Source organism: Dermacentor silvarum, chromosome 7 (assembly GCF_013339745.2).
Source record: "Dermacentor silvarum isolate Dsil-2018 chromosome 7, BIME_Dsil_1.4, whole genome shotgun sequence".
Classification (NCBI taxonomy): Eukaryota; Metazoa; Arthropoda; class Arachnida; order Ixodida; family Ixodidae; genus Dermacentor; species Dermacentor silvarum.
The window spans coordinates 110196586-110222217 of record NC_051160.1 but is presented as its reverse complement, the minus strand read 5'-3'; the positions used below and the strand labels follow the sequence as shown (position 1 = coordinate 110222217).

At 46.4% G+C, this 25632-nt stretch overlaps 1 long non-coding RNA gene across 1 annotated transcript in view; it reads left to right on the top strand.

Moving 5' to 3' along the window:
* The window catches only part of LOC119458350 (uncharacterized), a 38121-nt gene extending 15140 nt beyond the window's left edge, over window positions 1-22981 (top strand). The window contains exons 4-5 of the long non-coding RNA XR_007467996.1: window positions 13172-13264; window positions 20830-22981. This is a non-coding gene — a long non-coding RNA (uncharacterized LOC119458350). The remainder of the gene's footprint in view (window positions 1-13171; window positions 13265-20829) is intronic.
* The last annotated feature ends 2651 nt before the right edge of the window (window positions 22982-25632 follow it).

Genomic DNA, 25632 nt, shown 5'->3' with positions numbered 1-25632 from the left:
ATGCTTTATTGTTTGCTTCACTTAGTACCTACGTCAGAACCCATTTCAGTGGCTTTTGAGTGTTAATCTTTTTTCGTTGAGTCATTGTCATTTTTGTTGAGTCATGCTCATAACTATGATTTCTACCGCCATCCTTTAGTGTTTCCTTCACTCAGTACCCACGTCAGAACCCTTCTCAGTGGTTTTTGAGAGGTAATCTTTTCTCGCTGAGTCATTGTCATTTTTGCCGAGTCATACAAATCACTATGACTTCTACCATAATCCTTTAGGGTTTCCTTCACTTAGTACCGATGTCCGAACCCAGTTCAGTGGTTTTTGAGTGCTAATAATTATCGCTGCATCATTGTTATGACCTAGATGGCACCCATGTCATGGCCTATCACTTACGTTAGTCATACACTCCTGTCATTATATGTCAAATTTGGAACCTACCAAGTTAACGAAACGACCATGAGAGCACCAAGATGTCGGCGGCTGTTTGATGACCTACATGACAGGCATGTCATGACATTCATGTTATGACACGGTATAGCTAAAGGTACTCCTGAGGACTCATGACATGAATGTCATGGCATGCATGTCATGTAGGTCATGAAAGAGCCGGTTACGTCTTGGGGTTCTCATGGTCGTTTCGTCAACTTGGTAGGCTCCTCGCACACTGCTTCGCATAACATCGATTCCCACAGAGCGTGGGATATGCCGGTTTTTTTATCTAGCATTTTTCTACATTTCATTAATTTTTTCTGTCTCAAAATTTACTTTGTAGAGCTACCTATGAATATAAGATCAGATCAGGTCTTATTAATCTCTTCCTTGATTTTTCTGCGCCACTATAATAAATGTATCTTGCTTATCTCGACTGCTGACCAGTTGATGCTTCCGTTCACTTTAAACTGAAGTGCTTCTAGGAAGTGTACCTTACCAAGGGTGCTCACTGCGCGAATCCCTTCGCATTCCATAATAGATGTGTTAAGTGGTCGCCGGATCTTTGCTGCAGCATACACATGCCCCATCTAGTTCCGCATATTTGCTCCGGTATCTTTTCGTCGTTAGGCAATGGCTCGAGCCTCAAATACCAAGCTACTGCCCTTTGTTTTATGGTGCAGTGTTTCCCTACTGATTAATTCTTCTGATTCTTCTAAATCTTCATGGTCATTTTTGTTTCCATTTTTGCATCGAATTCACTGTCTCTATATCTCTCACTTTATTTATGATTGCTCCTGATTGTGTATTTACAGTTTGAATTATCCTGTACTTGGTTGCCAACTTTCTTGACCTCTTCCTCCATTCTGTGTCCACGTTTTTCCAGTACAGATACTTGTGCACTTTAGCCGCACATTTATTTTCATCCATGTTCCGGAGTCTTTCTTCAAAACGTATTTTGCTCTGTGCTTCTCTGACTTCAAAAGAGGCCCAAATCATGTCACCCTGCATTGCCTCATTTGTGGTTTTACCGTGGGCTCTCAAAGCCAACGGGCTACTGATGTTTGGTGAAGTTGTAACCGCAACAAGATACTTGATTTCAAACATATCTTATTTGCTAACGGTAGCGCTGGCACCATTACTCCTTTCCAGATTCCACGCAACACCTCATACTTACTGTGGCTGCACAGTGCTCTGTGTTTCATTATTGCTGCATTGCGTTGCGCCTTTATTTTCAGATTATCTTGGTTGGTGCTTGAGTAGTTCTTTCCTTCGTTTATGGGTACGCCGAGGTACTTATACTGATTGACTCTGGGTATGACTTGCTGTTGAATTGACAGCACGTAATTACTCATTTATTCGTCAAGGATCATAATCCCTGATTTCTCTGTGCTAAACGTCAGGCCTAGATTTGTCGCTGCGTTGCCACAAATATTCGCAAGTGCCTGCAAATCTCATGTATTGTCCGCTAGTAGCACTATGTCGTCCGCATATATCAGTCCAGGGACCATCTGTTGCACCATTTGTCCCTTATGCATGTAGGATAAATAAAGCCCTAATTGACCGTTTTTCAGTCGTTTTTATATGCCCTTCACAAAAAACGTGAACAACAATGGAGACATATTACATCCTTGCTTCAGTCCTTGGGGAATTCCCACCACTTCAATGCCTTTTCGACCTTCCTATACAACTTATGGGAAGGTCTCTATATATCTCCCTCAGCAGCTCCACGAAATCGTCATCTCTGCCTTCGTGTACATCAACAAAGCTGTCGAAGCCGCCTAACCTGTGCGAGGCGTCGTTACCATGACCATCCCTGAGACAATTGCAATGGCACATTACATTGCGCGAAATGCCACGGCGACCACGCAGCCTACTCCCAATCTTGTCCCGCAACGAAAAGCGAAAAAGAAATCATAACTGTGAAAGTAGAACATCTCATTCAAGGAAGCGCAAAGACGTTCTCCCATACCTTCTCCGTAGCACCAAGTGCTTCGATTGCTGATGTAGTCAGAGAGGAAATCCAGCAGTTGCTGAGAGTACCTGGACCACCGCAGCCTCAGTCGGATACGATTACCGACACCGCTATAGCGCATCGACACGTTTCTTCTCCGCGCCCACGCCAAGGCCCAATGACGCCGCGATTCCGTCGGCTGACGCCGCCGCCTCGCCTGCCTGTCAGCGCAACGCCCCGAGGAAGAAAGACGTTTGGCGCGCCCCAGACCACCGCCCCCTCTGCTTTCACAGAGGGGAAGCCGGCCTAGTCATCCGCCGGTGCCCATACCGCGAGATGAGACGACGAGGGTTCGCCGTGAACGCGTCGCGCCCGCAGTAATGTGAACATCCTCGTGATATCGCCGACTACCTCACCCCCCACTCAGTGTAGCCCTCGATTACCCTCCCGTTCGCCGTCACCAGGGCGCTACCTGTTGCCGCAGCGCCGACCTTACACTGATCCAGTCCGAAGCTGGTTCATCCACCGAATAAGACGCCGAAATGACTATCTTGACGATATAAGAACAATACGCCGCCATCCCGACATAGCCTAGAAGCAAAGAATGCACCGACTGAAGACCTCACGACTCGACGTACCACTCACACGTCAAAGCGACGCAGTGCTGATCCGAAGCCAAGACCTAACTGCAACGCAAGAGAATGAGCTATAGACCTCGAAGTGTTGCTTGAGGGCCACGAAGTCACCGCGTTAGTAGACACGAGAGCCGACTACTCCGTCACGTGCGGACCCTTCGCCACCCAGTTCAAGAAACTTAACAGTGCGTGGGAAGGCCCCCGAATTCGGAGCACTGGAGGATACCTATTGAGGCCGACTAGTCGGCAGGGCAAGAACTACCGTTCATGACCGGACCTATCCTGCCACCATCGTTATCCTCCAACACTGTTCACGAGACGTCATTCTAGGCATGGACTTCCTGAACGAATAGGGCGCAATCATGGACCTGAAGTCGAAGGCGATAAAGCAATCCGAAGATCAAGCGATACCGCCGGAGAGTTCTCACAGTCATCATCATCATCTTCATCAGTCTATATTATGTTCACTTCAGGATGAAGGCATCTCCCTGTGATCTACAATTACCGCTGTCTTGCGCTAGCTGATGCAACTTGCGCCTGCAAATTTCCTAACTTAATCAGCCTGCCTAGTTTTCTGCTGTTCTTGACTGCACTTCCCTTCTCTTGGTATCCATTCTGTAACTCTAATTGTCCACCGGTTATCCAGCCTACACATTACATGGCCGGCCCACCTCCATTTCTTCCGCTTAATGTCAACTAGAATATCGGCTATCCCCGTTTGTTATCTGATCCACACCGCTCTCTTCCTGTCTCGTAATGTTAGGGCTAACATTTTTCGTTTCATCGCAGTTTGTGCGGTCCTTAAGTTGTTCTCGAGCTTCTTTGTTAACATCCAAGTTTCTGCCCCATATGATAGAACCGGTAGAATGCAATGATTATAGACTTTTATTTTCAACGGCCGTGGTAAGCACCCAGTCAGAATTTAGTAAAGCCTGCCGTCTGTAAATTTCCTTCTCATGAGCAGGGAGTCCTGTGAGTAATTGACCTAAATAAACGTCCTCCATTACAGACTCTAGAGGCTGACTGGCGATCCTGAATTCTTGTGCCCATGCCAGGCTATTGAACATAATATTTGTATTCTGCATATTAAACTTCAGCCCCACTCTTACACTTTCTCGGTTAAGGTCCTCCACCATTTGCTGCAATTCGTCCCCATTGTTGCTGAATAGGACAATGTAATCTGCAAACCTAAGGTTGCTGAGATATTTGCTCTTGATCCTCACTCCTAAGCCTTCCCAGTCTGAGCTTGAATACTTCTTCTAAGCATGCAGTGAAAAGCATTGGAGAGATTGTGTCTCCTTGCCTGACCCCTTTCTTGAGAGGTATTTTTCTACTTTTCTTGTCACGATGCCTTGAATGTGCTCGAAGATCGAGTAAGCATCCCGCCTCGCTCCAGCATTGTCATTTCCGTGGGCACCGAAACACCCGCACACGTAGAATGCGTCTTCGAGGGCGATGAACATCTGGTGCTCGACCGTGAAATTTGCGTCGCATGAGGGATCGCTCGACTGCATGGAGGAAAAGCGAATGTGAGGCTGACAAACTTCAGCCAGCAGTTCAAGCCCTTCAACAAGTGCACGACGATCGCATGCATCGAGAAAATTGTGGTAGCCAGCAATGTGATTGCCCCCTCGGATTGTGCCGCATGTCCCCCAACGATCACTGTTCCCGAACCAGACTTCGACATAAACCTAAGTCTCCCCCATTAGTAAGCAGCAAGAGCTCAGAAGTCTTCTCTGATGAGACAAAGACTGCCTTGCAACGTTATCGAGTATTTGACAAACATCAGTTGCAAAGTATCGCATAATAACCGAAGTATGCGCTCGACCACACCGCCAGTGCCCTTACCGAGTTTTGACGCGAGAACGTGACACTATAAGGCAACAAGTTCACGAAATGCTACGCGACGGCATCATCCAGCTGTCGAAAAGCCCTTGCGCATCTCCTGTAGTCTTGATGAAGAAAAAGGACAGAACCCTACGTTACTGCGTAGATTATCGTCAACTGAACAAGATCACGAAGAATGTATACCCGCTCTCACGAACAGACGACGCCTACCGCCGCATTGAGTCGGCTCTGCAACGCTAAATACTTCTCATCAATGGGTCTCAAGACTGGCTACTGTCAAATAGAAGTCGACGGGAGGGATCGCGAAAAGACCACCTTCATAACGCCAGACGACCTATATGAGTTCAAGGTCATGCCATTCGGGCTGTGCTCGGCGCCTGCAAATTTGCAGTGCGTGATGGACACGGTGTTAACGGGATTCAAGAGGCAGACCTGACTTGGTTACTTGGATTAAGTCGTCGTCGTGGTCGGAAATTTTGACGATCACCTTAGGCGGCTTGGGACAGTACTAGAGACCATCAAGTCATCAAGGCTCACTCCGACGCCGCGAAAGTGCCGCTTCGCTTACGATGAACGTCTGTTCCTGGGTCACGTCATCAGTAAATCTGGACTCCGCCCTGACCCGCAGAAGACATCTGCAATCGATAACTTCCCACAGCCCACCGATAAGAAGGGTAGTGCGCAGATTCCTTGGCTTGTGTGCCTATGACAGGCGCTTCGTCAAGAAATTTTCGCGCTTCGCCGAGCCGTTAACCTCTCTCACGAAATCAGGGGCGCTATAACATAAGGCTCTTCCCCCCCCAAACTGTTTTTATTCCAATCTCCTGACGTCAAATTTACGTAACCACCGACACTAGTATCGGTCGGTGACCCGCAGCGTTGTCTAACAACGCAATCAAACACTCTCCTCGTTTATAGCTCACGTTGGTTCGCTTTAAAGCCAAGAACATTGCCTACACTCAGCGGTTTTTCTCATCTAATTGACCAACAAGAGGCGATGAGCACGCTCTAGTAGAGAGGGTTTCGATGGGACCGAGGCAGGGCAACACTTCCTAGATAGCACAAAGCTTGTTCACTGCGATCCGTGACGTCATGCTATTTGACCCGAAATTTCCATTGCCAAGACTGGCGTGACGAAAGCGCTGACGTCAAAATCACCGCGGCTTACTCGGGAGCATCCCCATTAGATTCTATGGCAGTCGGGTCAGATAGCATGACGTCACGAATCGGAGTGAACAGGCCTTGTTCTACCTAAGTGGTGTTGGGTAGGGCCGCGATTTCGTAGTGATTCCTTCTGCCATGATATTTCTTCTCGCACTTTTCGCGCTTTGTCAGTGGTCAGAGCGACGTCCCGCCTGCGCTATCAAAGAGATCAGCCGGCCGTGAACGGTGGATGATAAGAGTGGCATCTAATCCAGCGGAAGGCATCGCTACAAAATCGCGGCCCAGCACCGTGAAAATAGATCACCGCGTGAAGGGGGTGGTGCTGCCTTCTCCGAATGGTCCGCTTCGCCTTACTTTGCTCCGCTACGCCTTTGTAGGAACAATAAGTACAGACATCTTTGCCGAGCAGCAGCGAGTGGATCCGGAGCTAGGACGCCTTGCTGAGTACTTACAAGGCAAGACCGACTTTGTCCCCAGGGTATTTAGACGCGGGTTGTATTCATTTTTCCTGCGAAACGACGTCCTGGTGAAGCATAACTTTTCACCAGTCCGCGCAAACTATCTTCTCGTTTTCCCCGCCGCATGATGATAAGACAGCCGGACACCTCGGTGTTTCCCGTACGCTCGCAAGAATAGAAATACTATTGGCCGCGCCTGACCGCCGACGTCGCCCGTTACGTCAACACATGTCGAGACTGCCAGCGACGCAAGACACCACCGACAAGGCCGGCGGGATTACTACAGCCTATCGAACCTCCTTGCCGACCGTATCAGCAGATCGGGATGGATTTGTTGGGGCCGTTTGCGATGTCAACATTTGCAAACAAGTGGATCGTTGTGGCTACCGACTACCTTACCCTCTACGCCGAAACGAAAGCTCTGCCTAAAGGTAGCGCGGCCGCAGTTGCTCAATTCTTCGATGACATCGTGCTGCGACACAGTGCTCCAGAAGTCCTCATCACCGACCAAGGAACGGTCTTCACTGCAGAGCTCACCCCAGCCATTTTGCAATACAGCCAGACAAGCCACAGGAGGACAACTGCCTACAGCCCGCAGACAAATGTTCTCACGGACTGGCTAAACAAGACCCTCACCGACATGCTTGCAATGTGCGTTGACGTCGAGCGCAAGATGTGGGATGCCGTTCTGCTGTACGTAGCCTTCGCTTACAGAACGGCTGTGCAAAAAACAACGCAGATCACGCCGTTCAAGCTGGTTTACGGCGGGGAACCTACGACGACTCTGGACACCTGTACTATGTAAAGTCCCTATATAGGAAAAGTACCGCCATCTACTCTTTCCTCCGCCGCCTCCTCTCCTAAAGGGCTTGCTTTTTTCTTTACTTTTTGCTTTCGAAAGGCCAAGTCGACGGTGGCGCACCTAGGAAGTCCACGCTGAAGCTTTCAGGCCGGGCGCGCGCCGCCGCCGCCGCCGGCGACTGCGGCTGCGCAGAGGACTTTCAACATGGCTCTGAGGCGGAAAAAAAGAAAATATAAAGAAGTGAAAAGCGCGCGCTATCATCGTCCAATCGGCGATACAGGAGAGAGAGAAGCGGCGTTGATCAAAGGATGGCGGTACTTTTCTTATATAGGGACTTTAGGACTATGAGGTCGTGCCAGACAGCATTTCCCAATCACCGCGAGGCCGCGCTCGACCTGAAGTCATCCACATTGTGCGTCTTAAGCCTTTCTACGCTCGCTGACGAACTTAGGGACGTTGTTTCTGTATTGCTGTGTTGTTTTTTCTTCATGATGCGTGGTTTTCTTTTAGCTTTCGTGTTTGTAGCATCGGGACGATGCTTTTTAAACGAGCGGTGAGGGTATTAAAACGTGAACTTGTTCAACTTTTTTGGGTGACCGCGTTTCACGGTCGAATAATAAGCCTGTAGTGGAAGTTTCTTGAATGTTATCGACGGTTGTATCCGCTGTCTCTTGTCACCGAACCTTTTGTAATCTGATTACACGCTTGCGCGACGCGAATTGTGTAGTACTTTCTGGAAGACACGCGGGGCACCAACGATTACTCTGGAATCTTCGATGACTCATGTATAAAAGCCGACGCGCTTGACCCGCCGATCAGATTTCCGACGATCGCCGACTATGCTCACCGCTTTCGTGCTTTGAGTGTCACTTGATCTTGTGGGCATAAGTTCGTCCAATAAAAAGCTAGTTTTGTCATTCACAGTTTTACTGCTGTTTTCTTCATCCTCACTACAACGTGACCATATTCTTGTCATCCGGTTTCGAGAAATTTGACACTAAATTTAATTAGTCCTCTGTGTCGTCCCAGACGGCGGAAAGAAACCTTGAGGTGTATTACGATATCACTCAGATTGCGTAATAATACCGGAGGCGGCAGCAACATGGCAGTGTACTACTCTTAGTTCCATCTTCATCTCTGCCTTTAGGCACCAGATTGCACTTTTTACCATAGCAAGCATGAGGAGATAATTACTTTTTCACGTGCATGGAGGCGCAGCTTTTGGCATATAACCGCAGGGTTTTTAAATTATCAAAATAGTTTTGCACGCTCATAACAATAGACAATAAAAACCACCTTAAAGCGCGATTATTTCCAATGTCTGTATCCTGGTTTCAGGAGGATATGTCCCACCAGCAAGTCGGTATATGTTGGGTACCTGGGCATTGGGGCATAGAATAATATGCTAGCTGACCAAATTGCCACATCAATCGCATCACAAGCTATCAATCCTACCACCGTGGTAGGATTGATAGCTTACGGAGCCTTAGATCTCAAACCTTTCCTACGAAAGAAACTGACACGCCACTGGCAGCACTCGTGCGACACTGAAACAAATAATGAGCTTCACGTAATTAAGCCACAGTTAGGTTCCCGGCCCTCCACAAGAAAAACACGACGAACTGATGGCGTGTTTTGTCGACCCATGATAAGACACACCTAGAGCACACAGTGTTTTGCTGACTCGCAATGCACCTCCAGCATGTGGTAGATGTGCTGAGAGGCTGACGGTCCTCTACGTCCTCTTCGTGGGTCGCGAAGCAGAAGCTGATGTAAAGAAGCAACTTCCTTTAGCATGGCGGCAGCACATCCCTCTCCATCCGGTTATTTTTCCTGGAGCAGAACCCTTGTTTTAAAACCAAAGCACTCCTACGTTTCTCGAGCGCTGTTACATGTTATTAGCCCAAGAAATTCGTAGTGCATCCTCTCGCCAAAGGATGACGCTGTGATAATATTCTTTTACAGTGAAGCTGTATGTGGCTAGGTTTTGACCGAAAGTCCGTGCTCGACAGGGTGTGCAGAAAAAGTCGCGTCGACAAAATTAAATCCACAGCAGCCTATGTCATCATCATCATCAGCCTATATTTATGTCCACTGCTGGACGAAGGCCTCTCCCTGCGATCTCCAATTACCCCTGTCTTGCGCTAGCGTATTCCAACTTGCGCCTGCGAATTTCCTAACCTCATCATCCCACCTGACTTTCTGCCGTCCTCGACTGCGCTTCCCTTCTCTTGGTATCCATTCTGTAAGCCTAATGGTCCACCGGTTATCCTTCCTACGCATTACATGGCCTGCCCAGCTCCATTTCTTCCGCTTAATGCCAACTAGAATATCGTCTACCCCCGTTTGTATGTATGTACCTATGTATGTAGGTTCATTTACATAAGTGTTAAAACAAATGATGGATGACCATTTCGTCACACTCTATCCACCAATCCACCAATTAAGGTATACGAAGGAGTATTAATGTGGATTAGGGTGGATGAAGTCTGATTAAGGTTTATTAAGGTGTATTAAGGAAGATTTAGTGTTGACTAATGTCTATTGCTGTGCATTAAGGTGGATTAAGATCGACTGAGGTGATTGAAGGAGTATTAGGATGGATTAAAGTGGATTAAGGTCGATTAAGGTGAATAGAGGAGGATTAAGGCAGATTAGGTTGGATTAACAAAGATTAGGGTGCATTGAGGTGGATTAGGGTGCATTAACGTCGACTAAGGTGGATTAAGGCGAGGAAGGAGCATTAAGGTGGCTTAAGGAGGACTAGGGTGGATTAAGGTCGATTAAGGTATATTAGGGTTTATTCTGAATTAAGGAGATTAGGGTTGATTAAAATCGAATAAGGTGTATTAAGGGGGATTAAAGTTGAATAAGGTGGATTAGGGTGTCTGTCTTGATGCTTTAATTGCTCGTATATAATCATACATATATAGAATTCCGTCATTTTAAAAGAACACATAACAGCTTCGCTGGTCGTCCTTCTTCACAGAGTGTAAGGACACTAAATTTATTTTATAGCACAACGCCCCCAGGCTCTTGCGTTTCAAGGGCCCTTGTTAAAGCAGTCCTGCTTCTTTGAGATGTTTGCCCCTGACATATTTTATATATTACATCATTCTTTCTCAATATATTTTCGTGCTCATAGTGCACCTCATTCGTCATTGCCCTAACTTATTACATATAGATTTTACGCACATTCAGCTTCTATCTTTAGGCCCCTTTAAAGTCGCATCACATCTACTTCTCGTAAGTCATCGCTCCACTGCGATCTCAATAACTACTGGCTTGGCGCTCTTTGGTCATACTTGACCCTTGAGCCACGAAACACTACGTTCTTCATTACTTTAGGGGTATGCGCAAGCATTTTGATACCTCAAGATAGCGCTCGATTACTAATTTCTGGTACTGTGCAGAATGAATGTCCGCTTCATTGTGCACATCCTCATAGATTATTCACAAGCCGCGTCCCACACCTTTCTTTTCAAACAAAAGTGCAGGTTGCTAACACTGTGCACAAAGAAAATTTCACTTTACGAATTGCCCGCTTTAGTCCGTAAAGAAGATTAACCCCTTCTTCTTGCAATATTAGGAGGCACCGAAATATTCAACAGATTGTGAATGCCCCAGCTACAAAGAAAAAGACGCTCATGCGGAAATATTTCCGGCCTCGACCGCCAGGCTAAACCCACCTGTAGCTAAAACACACCACCACCACAATACCATATTATTCATACTACGATTCAGGATATCACCGTAGAAGGTCTGGCTCACTGTGTTGCTTTCTTGAGTTGTCGTACATCGCGCTAAGCATTGAGAAGTCCTTTGTCGGTTCATAGAAACAGGTTTGTCTTTTACACTACGTGAAATAAATGCAGGTGAGGAAGAATTGAAAAGCCGGCCATTGGCACTTATCCATTCTTGGGCATCGCCCACGGAAACGAAATACGAGAAAAACGCAGGACCATTGGCGCCCTAACAACTGTTGTTACAATTGCAAGATCAGTGTTTTTCCTGTCTTCTTTCTTGTATCTGGTTTGTGTGTGCACTGCCCAAGCATGGATAAGTTCAGGTACGCCATTTCCGCAGTTACAGTAGTGTAATGCGTATTTGCTATAAATCGCACAGAACATGAAAAGCGGATGAAATAAGGTCGGAACGGCCGCGTCATCTGATCATTTTGAAGCGTAGTAAAAAGGTTCAACGTAAATATGCTCTTACCGCGAGATGCGCAGCAGTAATTAGTTGTCACTTAGCGCGGGGAGTGTATATATGTGTATATACGAGAGCAATCAGACTACGGAGAAACGCGTGGCTATTATACGCGTGGAGAGAATCGAGTCTACGCGTGGCGAGAATTGATTGTGACGAGGGCACCATCAGCAGTTACCGCCTGACGAAACAGTGTCTCCAAAATTCAGGGAACACTGGACGGCTTACGAGCCCTGCTCTCAAAGAGTCATCGCGCAGATGGGTCCCGAATAAAAGGCAATGGACGGCGTTAGAGGAGGCTGGGTGCAGAGGCTAGCAGCCTTAGCGTCCTATTTCTAACTCGCTGGCATTCTCAGGGCACTGCATGCGATTTCCGACTGCCATGTACCTATGTTTGTATCATACGGTTTCCCAACCTACGTGGGTCACAGTGTAGTCCATGGTCAAATGGGTTGAGCATCGGGAAGCTGTGCTTAGGAAAATGGTTTTAAACCAACCATCCCGTCAACTTGGATCACCAAATATGTAGCGAAACGCCGCTAGGTAGCGTAAACCACCCCGCAGAGGCGTCTGCGTCAGCAAGCGTTTGGCACATGAGGGTTGGACCCTACCGCGTGTAGCGGTGCGTGGCTTAGCCGTGTCTGGGGAAAAAGGAATAGCATCAAGTGTAATCGGCAGTCGTTAAATGGTATGCCTAAGCGTGCATCTGGCCGTATTTTAGGTTTTATACGTTGTGTTTCAGCTAACGTTAGGCAAGCTGGTTGATGAAAAAAATATATTTACAAAGCACGCTGGAAGATACAATTGAACGGCTTTTAGTGTTCGGTTGCCAATGTCCTGACAACTGAGCACCATGGGCCCTAAAATTTTATGTTGCACCGTGTGTAAGTTTTTGTCGTATAACAGCTTGGCTAATCTTAACTGGGACATTATATAACTCATTTCTCTACGAGGTAAGTTCTGTGTTGCTCCATAATCGTCTCCTATCGTGTCTATATAGAAGCTGATTCACGGGTTCGTTTTGCGGAACGATCGACAAAGTTCAAGAGCTATGCGCCATCAGATACACTGCAAGCCTATCAGATTTATTGCAAAAACTTGAAATTATTCCCAGCAGCCAATACAAATTATCAATAATGTGAATAAACTTGCACCGCAGTATGGCTACTGTACTTGTTGACCAAACGAACAAGGTTCCCCTACAAATACCTGCATCTTCTGCGCGGGTGTACGTTCTGTGTTTATTACCTTAAGCCTCAAGTCTTGTTCATCTGCGATGGCAACAGCATTGCCGAATTTTTTTTGCCTTCTTCACCGATCATACCAACGTATTACACCCATTTTGGTGTTTACCTATTACAGAATAGCTTCCAGAACCTGCCGCACAGGACACGGCGCGCAATCTTCAGTTATTGGGCAATCTCGAGTTTTGTTTACTTGTGAGGCTTCAGTATATAAAAGAAGGGTCATCTAGCAAATCACCTTGGATGCGTTTATGAGACCCATATCAGCGTATTTCAGTACGCAAATGGAATGACAGACATACATTTGTTGTTGAAGTCGCAGCGTATTCGAGTGAATAAGGAAGTCGCAAAAAGTACGTCTTTGCGCTTTGTCATCCCAAATAATCGTTATTGTTAGGTTTGCAATGTTTACAGTCTGTTTTCTTATTTTTCAGGTGTTAGCTACAAATATAAAGAGGAAATTTCGTATTTTGATAAAGTCGCAAAATGTGCTGTGATCCACGTCTTGTCAATGTCTTCATATTACGGTTAGTATTGAATTTCCGTTTTATATTGCAATTTCTTGACGAATCAAAGTTAAATGTTCTGCCTGAATATGTTCAGATGACTGCTGCTTCTTTTACCTGATGTTTTATTTTGCATTTGATTGCACTGATGAAGCAGCGTATATTATATCAATGGAGACTACAGGACATGAAGAGTACATTACACATGAAACATTTCATGTTCACGCACCGAATTGAGGTCAGGTTCAGGCACCGAAAAGGTGGTCAGGTGCTAACCATACTTTCCGTGTTGTCCTGCATACCAATCACTAAGTTCCTGCTTCACCGACATCTGGTGGCGTGCCAAATACGGGTGCATCACCCTGTAATGACGGGGCATCCCCGTTATTTCACAATTGTGTATCCTCACCACAATAATCAGGAGGCGTGTGTAGCCTTGATATATATTATCCATATTGCGCGAGCGTCCACTCTCCGCATTATCAGTGCCTTAAAACGAAGATAAGTATTAAGTTTGGCAATGGTACACACAAGCGCACATGTCACTTTCCAGTGTCAGCGTCGTCTCCTACGCCCAACAATTCAGGAGTACATACGCATTGTTTTACAGGTTAAGCTGTTATGGGCTCATTCCGATAGCCGTTTCGGTTTGCGATAGTGTCCGCCGCCGCCGGTGTCCGTAACCGCTATCGCCAGAAATGAGAAAAAAAGTACCCAGTTCCCTAAGAGATCGAACGTGGGCCGCTGCGCGGGAGTCAGATGCTCTACCACTGAGCCACGCAAGCGCTTGCCATCAGACAACACGCCCTAGTGCATGAGAAGACACGATGATGATGATAATGACTTGAATTGCATTTCCTGTGAAACGGGGCTGTTACAAATGTTCACCTAGCTTGCCTGATGTAATCAGACATGCTATAGGTGTTTTTATCTAGCATTTCTGTATGCATCTCCTTAATTTTTGCTTCCTTGCTTCAAAAGCTGCCTTATGCTGCTACCAATGACTGTAAGAGATCCGGTCTCCCCCTCCCTATCTCTCTCTCTCTCTCTCTCTCTCTCTATATATATATATATATATATATATATATATATATATATATATCCTGCATCATTTGAACAGGTTAGACTGGATCTCCTCGGTCCGTTCCCTACGTCGTCCGCAAGAGACAAATGGATAGTCGTCGCAACGCAGTACGCCTAAACCAAAGCTGTATCCCGCGGAACCACTACATACGTCGCGATATTTTTTGTCCAGGCAATCGCACTACGTCACGGGGCCCCTTCCATCTTCACAACCGATCGAGGGCCGGTGTTTACTGCGGACCTAATGCAGGAGATCGTCAGGCTGGACCACATCAATCATCGGAAAACCACTGCCTATCACCCACAAACTAATGGACTAACCGAGCGCCTCAACAGAACTATGGCCGATATGATCTCGATGTACGTTGACGTAGAGCACAAGTCCTGGGACCAAATTGTACCATACGTGACATTGGCATACAATACGGCTGCACAGGAAACCACCCGTTTCACACCATTTAAACTGGTGGTACAGTGCTAATCCATCATGAATTAGCACTGTATCTGAAGGCACACAAGATGAAAACAGTAGCCAAGTTAGCAGAGTACGCAGACTGCTGCTTGGAGGCTTAAGGTCAGAAGAACTTGGTTAAAGTGAAAGAAGTCAACAAGGTACCAGAGGAGACAAAAAAATCGTGGAGGACCATATATACTATATTTGTGTAAAAACAAACCATCGAGGTATGAATTCTCGTGAGCGTTCCACTCGTGCTTCATCACCAAAGTGTGATGTGATCGGACGGCGCAGGCACGCGATGGAAACCTGCTGAGTCAGGCCAGAGAATAAGGCTGCTTGCATCGTCTCACTTGAAAGCAAAACTGACAAAGACAGTAGGAAGCAAAGTGAGTACAGGAAATTCAGTGACAAAACATGTACCGTTAAGATGCGTTCATCTCAGTAGCCACGGAAAGTCCTATGCCAGTTGTGGTGGGATTGCCGCAGCGACAAAAGGTATCGCTACGCAGGGACATTGGATGGAATATTGTTTTCATACGGCGATCACACGTGCCGGAAACAGATATCAGCGGTGCCCAAACATCGGTCACAGTGGATATAGTCACAGTGGCGAATGCCAGTGGCATCAGTATTGATTTCGATGCCTTATTCTTGTGGGTGAATCGAAGCCCAATGTGTCAAACAAAAGGTTTAGGACGTGATTTGTGGGAACATGCCTGTAGTCTGGTAGAGTGCACGACCCAGATCCTCCCTGGCGATCACCGGCGGCGAAAGACTGGGGAAGCACATGCCACTAAAGTTTTCGACAGTGGGGACTGAACCTCGCAGGAGCATCTGCGCAAGCAGGCGTTTGGGGTGTTGTGACACCACGTACCCGAGCACATGAGGGTTGGACCCTCCCGCCTTTACTTTGCGCGGCTTAGCCTTGTCCGGGGAAAAGGGGATCCTGGGGGTTGAGTCAACGCTGAGTGTTTGGACCTTTAAGTACGTCAGCGGAGGCAATACATCTCTTTGGCCTCTGCTTCACGTAGACGGCACCCCCGGACTGACCCACCCGGGGGAAATCGGTAGTTGCCTTTTCGTGTCTCTCTCTCCCTCCAACCTTCGTTTTTCTTTCTCACTTTCCACCTCTCTTGCCTTCGCTTCGTTTTACTTCCAATTTTCCAGGCAGCAAGGGTTAACCTGGTGTAATTTACCAACCTTGGGTCTATTATATTAGGTTATAGTGGCTATGTACAGCTGGTGTCTGTGTCTCCTTCGGGTCTCGTAGCGTCCCCTTGTTGGGCTCGGTGGTGGACGGCAGGCGTAGCTACCCAAATCATCGTTACCTTTATGGCTTTTTCGTCATTCCCCCGACTCCCTGATCGCACTCATAAACAAGGGCGCACCGAAGAAGTTTTCAAGTTTTTTCGCCGCCAAGTTGATAATTTTCCAAGATTTCATGTTATACATTCTGAGAAAGCAGAAAGGTCAGCAAGAATCGTCTCACCTTTCTGGGTTGCGAAATCACTGATGGAAGCTTTTGGCCCAGGTTACAAAGTTTCCTAGTTGGCAAGCGGTGATCTACTTCTTGAACTCTGTGATATTTTGCAATATGATAAGCTACCTAATCTTGTGTATTTCGGAGCCATTCCAGTGAGTTTCACCCCACACCGTTCTATGAACACCATTCGTGGTGTCATCTCCGATGATGATCTATTGGAGCTGAGACTGCACTTTTGGAGGGATGGAGTAATCAGAAGGTCATCAATGTGAAAAGAATTAAGATGAGGCGTGATGGTAAAGAGATTCAAACCAAGCATCTAATCCTAACATTCGCACAAGTGTGCTTCCCGAGATTATCGAGACAGGATATGACAGATTCAGGCCCTATATCCCAAATCCCCTCCACTGCTTCAAATCCCAGAGGTTGGGCCACAGTTCTCAGAAATGCCGAGGCCGAATAACCTGTGCCAAATGTGCCGATGAACAGCCATCTGCAAATTTTGAGACTACTCCACACTGTGTGAACTGTGATGGGGAGCACCCCGCATACTCGCGATCGTGCGCATCCTGGAAAAAAAGAAAAAGAAATCGTGACAATCAAAGTGAAGGAAAACATATCGTTCAAAGAGGCACGCAGGCAGGTAGTGTACCTGCCAAAGAATACCTTTGCCGAAGTGGCGCGTCAGGGGGCAGCGCCACAACGGCCTCCGGCGGCTGTCCGGCCCGCACACAGTGAGCCGGCGCTGACGCCATCCGCTAACTCGGCAGCTGCAGCTAGTGCTGCGCCGCCATCCCAGAAGAAGGGGCCATCGACCTCCGGGCTGGTGGCCTCAAGGGTCTCGTCTCTTGAGACGAAGCCTCCACGTCCAACACAGCGCTTGCAAGAGCGCGTGTCCAGCGCCTTGCAAGAGGCGATGGACACAACAACCAGCCAGACGGCGCCAGCAGCGCCAAGGGAGCGGCGCGATTCTTGCGATCGCTCCAGAAAAGGAAAATCCCGCATCACAGGGCCCGACAAAGGCTCTGTGAGCTGATTTGCATTTCCTGAATACACAGCAGAAACTCCTCTTTCGTTGAGAACACGCAAATATTACAATGGAACGTTAGGGGTCTCCTTCATAACCATGATGATGTCAAAGAGCTCCTTCTTAAGTCCGAGGGTGCTATGTGTCGTGGAGACGCATCTCAAAGCAGAAAACAGAAACTTTTTAAGGCAATATGCCATTATTCGCAAGGACCGCGACGACGCTACCGCCTCGTCGGGCGGTGTCTCTATAATAGTCGATAAAGGTGTTGCCTGTAGGCCAATAAACCTCCCAACTTCCCTTGAGGCAGTTGCTGTCCGAGCACTACTGTTCGGTAAGCTAGTCACAATTACTTCGATTTACGTCCCTCCTTGTTATCAACTTTCCAAGACACATCTGGGTTCCAGACACAGTCAGGAACCCCTTTGGGAGTGACCATTTCCCAATTATGCTAAACTTAACGAAGCAAGATACATGCTTGCCACATTTTCCTCGATGGAACATGGACTCGGCCAACTGGGAAGAAGAAGAAGTAGTTTATTGATGTGAAAAAGTAGAGAGGTCGGCCGGAATATGGAGCATCTGGCCTGCTACTCTACGTAAGGGAAGGGGAGGAGGGGAAGAAAGAGGGTCATAATGGGGGATGATAATGGGAGGAATTAGGTGAAAGGACACATTGCACAGATGATTATCACAAGCGTGAGTCCAGGCCCGTGTCTCCTAAGAAGCGTGAAAAAGCACGCATTGCCTCTGTTGTCTGACAACTCTGTGGCCCTGCGCCTAGCAAGAGGTCCTCCGACAGTGGTCTATTATATAAATGCCTCAAGGTGGCTGCCAGTGTGAGTCTTTCGCGTGCATACTCAGGGCACACCACGAGCACATGGTCTATAGTCTCTATAACACCACACACTGAACATTCCGGGGAGTCTGTCAAATGTTCCGAGAGCTTACGTAGATGAATTTGAATTTAATGTAGAAGACGCTGTTGCATACCTAACAGGTTTCATTATTGGCGCAGCAGCTAAATGTATTAAGCAAACTAGCGGATTAGCTAATAAGCGTCGCATCCCATGGTGGAACCACGAATGTCGGAAAGCGCGCAAAAATCAAAACAAAGCTTGGAAACAGCTTCGCAATTCTCCAATCGCAGAAAACCTGATTAATTTCGAACAGATGCAAGAAAAAATGATGAAAAATGAAAGAAAAGTCTGGAATCGGGTAAATAAACTAGTAGGTCGGGAGTCACATCCCCTATCCTTAGTAAATACACAAGGTGATAGCCTGTAAGATCAGGCGGATTGTCTAGGCGGACATTTTGAATATGTCTCAAGTGCATCTCACTATACCGAAACATTCCTGAGATTCAAAGAACGCGAAGAGCGGCGACCCCTAAATCGCAAAGGCTCATCGAGTGAGGCCTATAATTGCGCATTTACTTTAGCTGAACTTCAAGCATCTCTCGCTTGTTGCAACAACTCGGCGCCAGGTGGCGATCGTATCATGTACGAAATGATTAGGTACTTGTACCCCGAAACACTGAAAACACTCTTGTCTCTTTTTAATGTCATGTGGGCGGCTGGCTGTATTCCGTCCTCATGGAAAGAAGCCATAGTCATCCCGAAACTTAAACAAGGCTAAGGCCCGCCCATAACCCGCAGCTATACAGACCAATAGCTCTAACAAGCTGCGTGTGCAAGCTGTAAGAAAAAATTATAAACCGGCGCCTAATATGTTTCCTAGAAAATAAAAAAAATACTGGACCCCTTCCAGTGTGGTTTTCGAGAAGGCATGTCTACAACAGACCATCCTGTCCGCATATTAGAGATGCTTTCATACATAAACAGTTCTGTCCTTCTGTATTTCTAGACCTAGGGCGCTATAACGTAAAATGATTCCAAACTGTTTTGATTCCAAACTCCTGACGTCAAATTTACGTAACCACCGAGAGAAGCATCGGGCGGTGCCCCGCAGCGTTGTCTGAACAACCCAATCAAACACTCTCCTCGTTTATAGGACCACAAACAACGGATGCGTACAAAGCAACGTTCTCAATAGTAGTTTGATGCTGGGAATTTTTTGTGTGCGTGTGTGTGTTTTGTGCGTGTGTGTGTTTCTTCAAACAGATGGTAGGACATTAGACAAAAATAAGAACCAGTGTTTGGCGGCGCAACCCACCACCCAGTTTCAAAGGGACACTCATAACAATCATCCATCCAGCCACAGCGCCGCAAATGAGCCCGGATGTGGCATGGTGCGTTACTCAGCGCATGCACCGGTGCGTCAACATTACAGATGTCACCCGCACGCTTCGTTCGACATCGTTAAATGGTGCACAGTTTTCATAGGGAAGCCCGATATAGGAGTGCCACTACATTGCACGTCTCATACATAAGACGTTTCGACGTTAGCAATAGCCTCTGTAGCTATATTGCTTCATTCCTATGCGCATTACCAAAGACAGCTGTCGGGATATGGTATCTGCCAATTTTTTGTCAGCACGGCACCTCCACACCGGCCCATACCCATTCTAGAAGTTTGACCAGGTATCTGTACGTGCATAGGGTCACATGCCCCATTGCATAAAGGCAATGAACCAAGTTGTACATTCGGGAACATACAAAGTGCGACATATCCTTTTCGACATATCCATTGACTCAAGTTGACTATTCGTGCACATACCGACTGGCTCTCACCAGGTGCACATATCCCATTGCCAAAGTTGTTTATTCTTGAACACACCCATTCTCACCTACACAATTTCTCTAAGCTAATATTCCGCGTTGTCTGTTTACAAGTCGTCTATTCGAGCTGATACCCCAGTCGCTCAAGTTGGCGTGAAAAATATTTAGCAACGAGTATCATAAGAATAGTGAGTGACCATCTAAATAACGGCGAGTCAATTACACGGTCTTAACACGGTAATCGATATTCGTTCGAAAACCACTTGCTAATGCCAGCTTTCTAATGAGAAACACTTGATTGAGAGTAGTGCGAACAGACGACCAGGTTTCTATACAGGCCATAAGAGATTATCTTGTGGAGATCATGCGAGACAGAGACGTGACAAGACGTCCCATGGTTCTCAGAATCAATCACTTCTTTTTATTTCGTGGGCTCGTGCTGCCGCGCCAGCTCGAGCGCTCTTCACGCTCCGGGCTTGGCCCAGACGCTCTCAGGGTGCCTATCATACTGATGGCACTGCCGCTGCAACATAATAGATGTCCGTTAGGATAGCAGGCAGATAAGATTTATTTCTCGTCAGCCACTGCAGCTATTATGTAGCTATTCTCGTCAGTCACTACAGCAATTACACAAAAAGCGTTGGATGGCACACTACACAATCGCGTGAACAGTTGCGTCAAATAGTAATGACGATGATAGCTAGCAGTGACCTGAAATGGCAATGAACACTTTGATCTACTTATTTTTCTACAGTAGGTAACAGTAGAATAATATTGATTCACTTAGTACAATATTGCTATGTAGAAAAGCTACGTTCAGTTTTGCCTTTATACCTTCATTTCTCTCTTTCACAGGCAATACCAACAGATACGACCTGAGAGTTTGGAACTCATCAAATATAGCCATTTCGGCTCAACCGTGTCTTCAGGCATTCACAAAAGTACCTTTTCAAGGACACGTCGTTTATAAACCGATGTGCCATAAGATACTTCACGAAAGTTCACCAAAGCTGGATGTTAAAGGAAAACAATCATCAATGCAGTTTTTTTGTAGCGACAGAGCATGACCTATAAACGTCAATATGGAACACCTAATACAAGTACTTAGCACGCAAAAACTTAGCATGGAAATATATGTTACACAGTGGTGCATATTCTACGCTCAAACAAAGAGAAGATCTTATAGAGTATAATGTTAGGGAGACATGAAATAGCTATAAAACAGTTTTAAATATGCATAAAAATAGTGTGCGAGATACATACGTGAATATATTAGCAAATATCTACAAAGATTCCACAGCTACCTTGGTTCTCCACAAGGAAACTAGAAAGTTACCTATCAAGAAAGGGATCAGGCAAGGAGACAAAATCTTTTCAATGCTGTCCACTGCATGCTTACAAGAAGTATTGAAGCCATTAGACAGGGAAGGTTTAGGAGTGAGAATTAATGAGGAATATATCAGCAACTTTCAGTTTGCAGATGAAATTGTCCTGTTCAACAACACTGGAGACGAATTACAACAAATGCAACAAAAACGAGAAAGTGTAAGAGTGGGGTTGAAGATTAATATGCAGAAGACAAAGCTAATGTTCAACAGTCTGGCAAGAGAACAAGTATTCAGGATCACCAGTTAGCCTCAAGAGTCTGTACAGGAGTACGTTTAACCAGTTCAATTACTCACAGGGGCCCCTGATCATGAGAGTGAAATTAACAGAATAAAAATGGGCTGGACTGCATACGGCAGGCATTGCCAAATCCTGACTGGGACCTTACCACTGTCGTTGAAAACAAAAAAGTGTACAATCATTGCATTCTACCGGTGCTAACATATGGGGCAGAAACTTAGAGGTTAACAAAAAAGCTCTGGAACAAGTTAAGGACCGCACAGAGAGCAATGGAACAAAAATGTGTGAGGCCTAACGTTAACACACAGAAAGACAGCGGTGTGGATCGGAAAGCAAACGGGGATAGCAGATATGCTAATTGACATTAAGAGTAAAAAAATGAGCTGGGCAGGCCATGTAATGCGTAGGATGGGTATCCGGTGGACCTTTAGAGTCACAGAATGGGTGCCAAGAGAATGAAAGCGCAGTCGATGCCTGCAAAAAACTAGATGGGGTGATGAAATGAGGAAATTGGCAAGTGGAAATTTGAACCAGCTAGCGCAAAACAGGGGTAATTGGAGATCTCAGGAAGATCAGGCTTTCGTCCTACAGTGGAGATAAAAATAGGCTGATGATGATGATAATGAAAATAGTTATGATATCAGAAATGTTGCCTTGATAAATCATCGTTGGCTAAAATAGAGGTTAGCCGTCGTACCGTATTTGTATCTTGTGCCGCACGGCCTAAAGAGGGTTCAAACCTGATATAACGTCGGTGTTGTGATTTCTGCACAGCACTAGTTATCTAGCATCTGCCTACGTGTTCGAGGTAAGATTTAAGGGCTCTTAGCAAGGTAGCTACAATGTCCAGCACAAGTCGCGGTCAATGACATGTAATACATGCATTTTACGTAATCGGTCCTTATTGTGTGAATGGCGCTACATAAGTCAATCATAAAGATGTATAAATGCCATATAAATGGAACACGAAAATAGAAAAAAGAATAACGAACCGACTCCCTTTAACCTGCACTGCCGTGCAAGCTGTCTATGCAGAACTTACGTAAAACTAACATCATCGCGAGAAATAAAGACAGTCTAACCCACATGATCATTGAAGCTTACCACATTCAGAAAGCACAATGCAGATGCATCAGCCATCCATCAATCGCATAAACAGTAAAAGAAATAAAGTATTGTAACAACAGGCAAACGTGTTGATCGTATGTAAACTTGCTACGGTATGGCATGTGCAAAATGCGTTTCTGTTGTTGCGAATGAGTTTTTCATCTTCTTTTGTATGCATGCACTGTGATAAGTTTTCCATAGAGATGTCGCTATGTTTTCAAAAAAAGGAAGGCTTGTGAGTGCCTTCCTGTCCAACGGCCTGCGTAGAATTTGTGTTATGTATTTCGATAATGTAAAATAACGAGCAGCGGCACAGAACTTCATGGCGCTGCCGTTAGGGTTGTTCGATCATAAAACATAGAGATAGCAGAAATTCTTTGAATGAACGTGGTGCTGCTTGTACGCTGTAGACCTCAATGGGGAGGGAAGGGGAGGTGGATGGACGTAATAACTAGGACAAGGTCAGAAACAACGTATCCATCATAAGCGAATAACTTGGTGTAAAGTACCAGAAAAAGTGGATCCAAGTTTAAAGGAGGAAAACGCAATCATGACCCAAATTTATTAAGTACACAAGGAGACACTCTTGAGGACCAAGCTGATTCTCTAGGGGCACACTTTAAGCACATTTCTGGTTCAGCCCCATTACTCAGACCCATTTCCACAATACCAACGACATGGGATGACTGCCTCTGGATCGGAGAGGAAATAGAAACGAACCTATCAAGCGTCCACTTAACATGGAGGAGTTTCAGGCTGCACTACATCGTTCTAAGAAATCGGCCCCTGGAAAAGATCGAATAGCTTACGATATGATCGATCACTTACTCCCCGAAGCACACAAAACAATCCTATCACTTTTTACCGCGATATTCTCCTCGAGCTATATTACGTTCACCTGCAAAGAAGCAGTCCCAATACGTATTCTCAAAGAGGGCAAGGACCCGTCTTGGGTCAGCAGCTACAGGCCTATAGCCTTAAGAAGCTGCCTATGCCAGCTCTTTGAGAAAATGGCAACCGACGCCTGTTTCATTTTCTTGAAGTCGCCGAAATACTTGACTCCTTGCTGTGAGGTTTTAGGGAGCGTAGATCCACAGCAGATCACCTTGTCCTTATCGAGGTGTATATCCGCGATGGCTTTGTAGAAACAGTTTTTATTATCGGTATCTTTAGAGTGGGCAAGGAAGGGTGGCCACCATGCGCACGCTTGACATTCCGCTCTACTTCCTTGCTGTACAGATTCCCGTTCTTCTTGGCACGTGGTAACCTGCACCAGCCCGGGGATATGCCGACATCGCTGCAACGTCACCGTGCTCTGTGGCAGCAAACTGGACCGAAGATTTCAACGCTATCGACAACGTAATACTGCGACGAACGCCACCTTTCGCCCCCGGCACATCATCGGCGACAACCGAAAATTCCAATGACTTCTTCAGTGGGCAAGGAAGAGTGGCCACCATGCGCACGCTTGACATTCCGTTCTACTTCCTTGCTGTACAGATTCCCGTTCTTCTTGGCACGTGGCAACCTGCACCAGCCCAGGGATATGCCGACATCGCTGCAACGTCCCCATGCTCTGTGGCAGCAAACTGGACCAAAGATTTAAACGCTATCGACAATGTAATACTGCGACCAACGCCACCTTGCGCCCCCGGCACATCATCGGCGACAACCGTACATATAAAAGCTTGCGGTTCCAATGACTTCTTCAGTGGGCAAGGAAGAGTGGCCACCATGCGCACGCTTGACAGTCCGTTCTACTTCCTTGCTGTACAGGTTGGTGACTGTCCTTCCTTGCACGCTAAACGTACCAGCAACATTTGTACGCTGCTCTTCCCCTGCCCACTAAAGTTAGTTTCTACAAAATGTGACTGCATACATGTTGTTAGGATTTTGGTGTTAGCAGGCGACATTGAGTCAAATCCGGGACCAACCGATACTAATCCAAATGCCGATGTGCTAGCTGGTATTGCTGCCTTGTCTGATAAATCGGAAGCCCATCACAGTGAGTTGATGGATACTTTAACACAGCTAAAGGCGAACCAACTTGAACTAGAGCAGAAAGTATGCGACCTTACTAGCATGTTTGCGGCTGTCGAATCCCAGGTACTGTCACTGGACAGTGAAGGTGTTCCTGCACTTAATAATGCCATATCGGAGGCTGTTGGTACGGAGTCAGGTGCATTAAATTCACGGCTAGACGATCTCGAGGATCGCTCCCGTCGAGATAACCTGATTTTCTTCGGTATCCCGGACACTAGCTCTGAAACTTGGGCCAAGTCTGAAGAGCACGTTCGCAAAATTCTTTCAGACAAACTAGATCTATCTTTTCCCGACGAAGGCATTCATCGTGCTCACCGACTGGGCTCGTATGTATCGGAGAAATGTCGACCCATTATTGTTAAATTTGGTTCTCCCAAATTAAGAGACAAGATTATATCGCAACGTACAAAGTTCAAAAATGGCAAAGTATCATTTAGCTAAGACTTCTCTCGCGCCACACGCCAGTCCCGTAAAAAGTTGGCTGAATTCGGTAAGACTTCGGGAGAGAAGTATCTGTTGCGGTTGAACCGATTGTACATCAAGAAAAAGTGCTACGTCTATTGTTCCACCACCGATCGTGGTTGTGAAGTAGATATTGCCGAAAGGCGTTCCAGTGAGAATAGAGGCACATCTGTTGTTACGGCTTCGACGAATATTATCCCGAATGCTTCATCTGCGGCTAGTAGTTCATCGCTATAGCTACCTGCTCGTCCGGTCGCTAAACCAATTTCCTTCCTTTTCTCCAATGTGCGCAGTGTGCGTAATAAACGTGATGACTTGTCTGCAGCCATTGACTCGTGTTCAGCTGACATTGTTATCTTGACCGAAACTTGGCTTTCGAGTGATATGCAGATTATGAAATCCTTCAATGTGAAAAGAGTT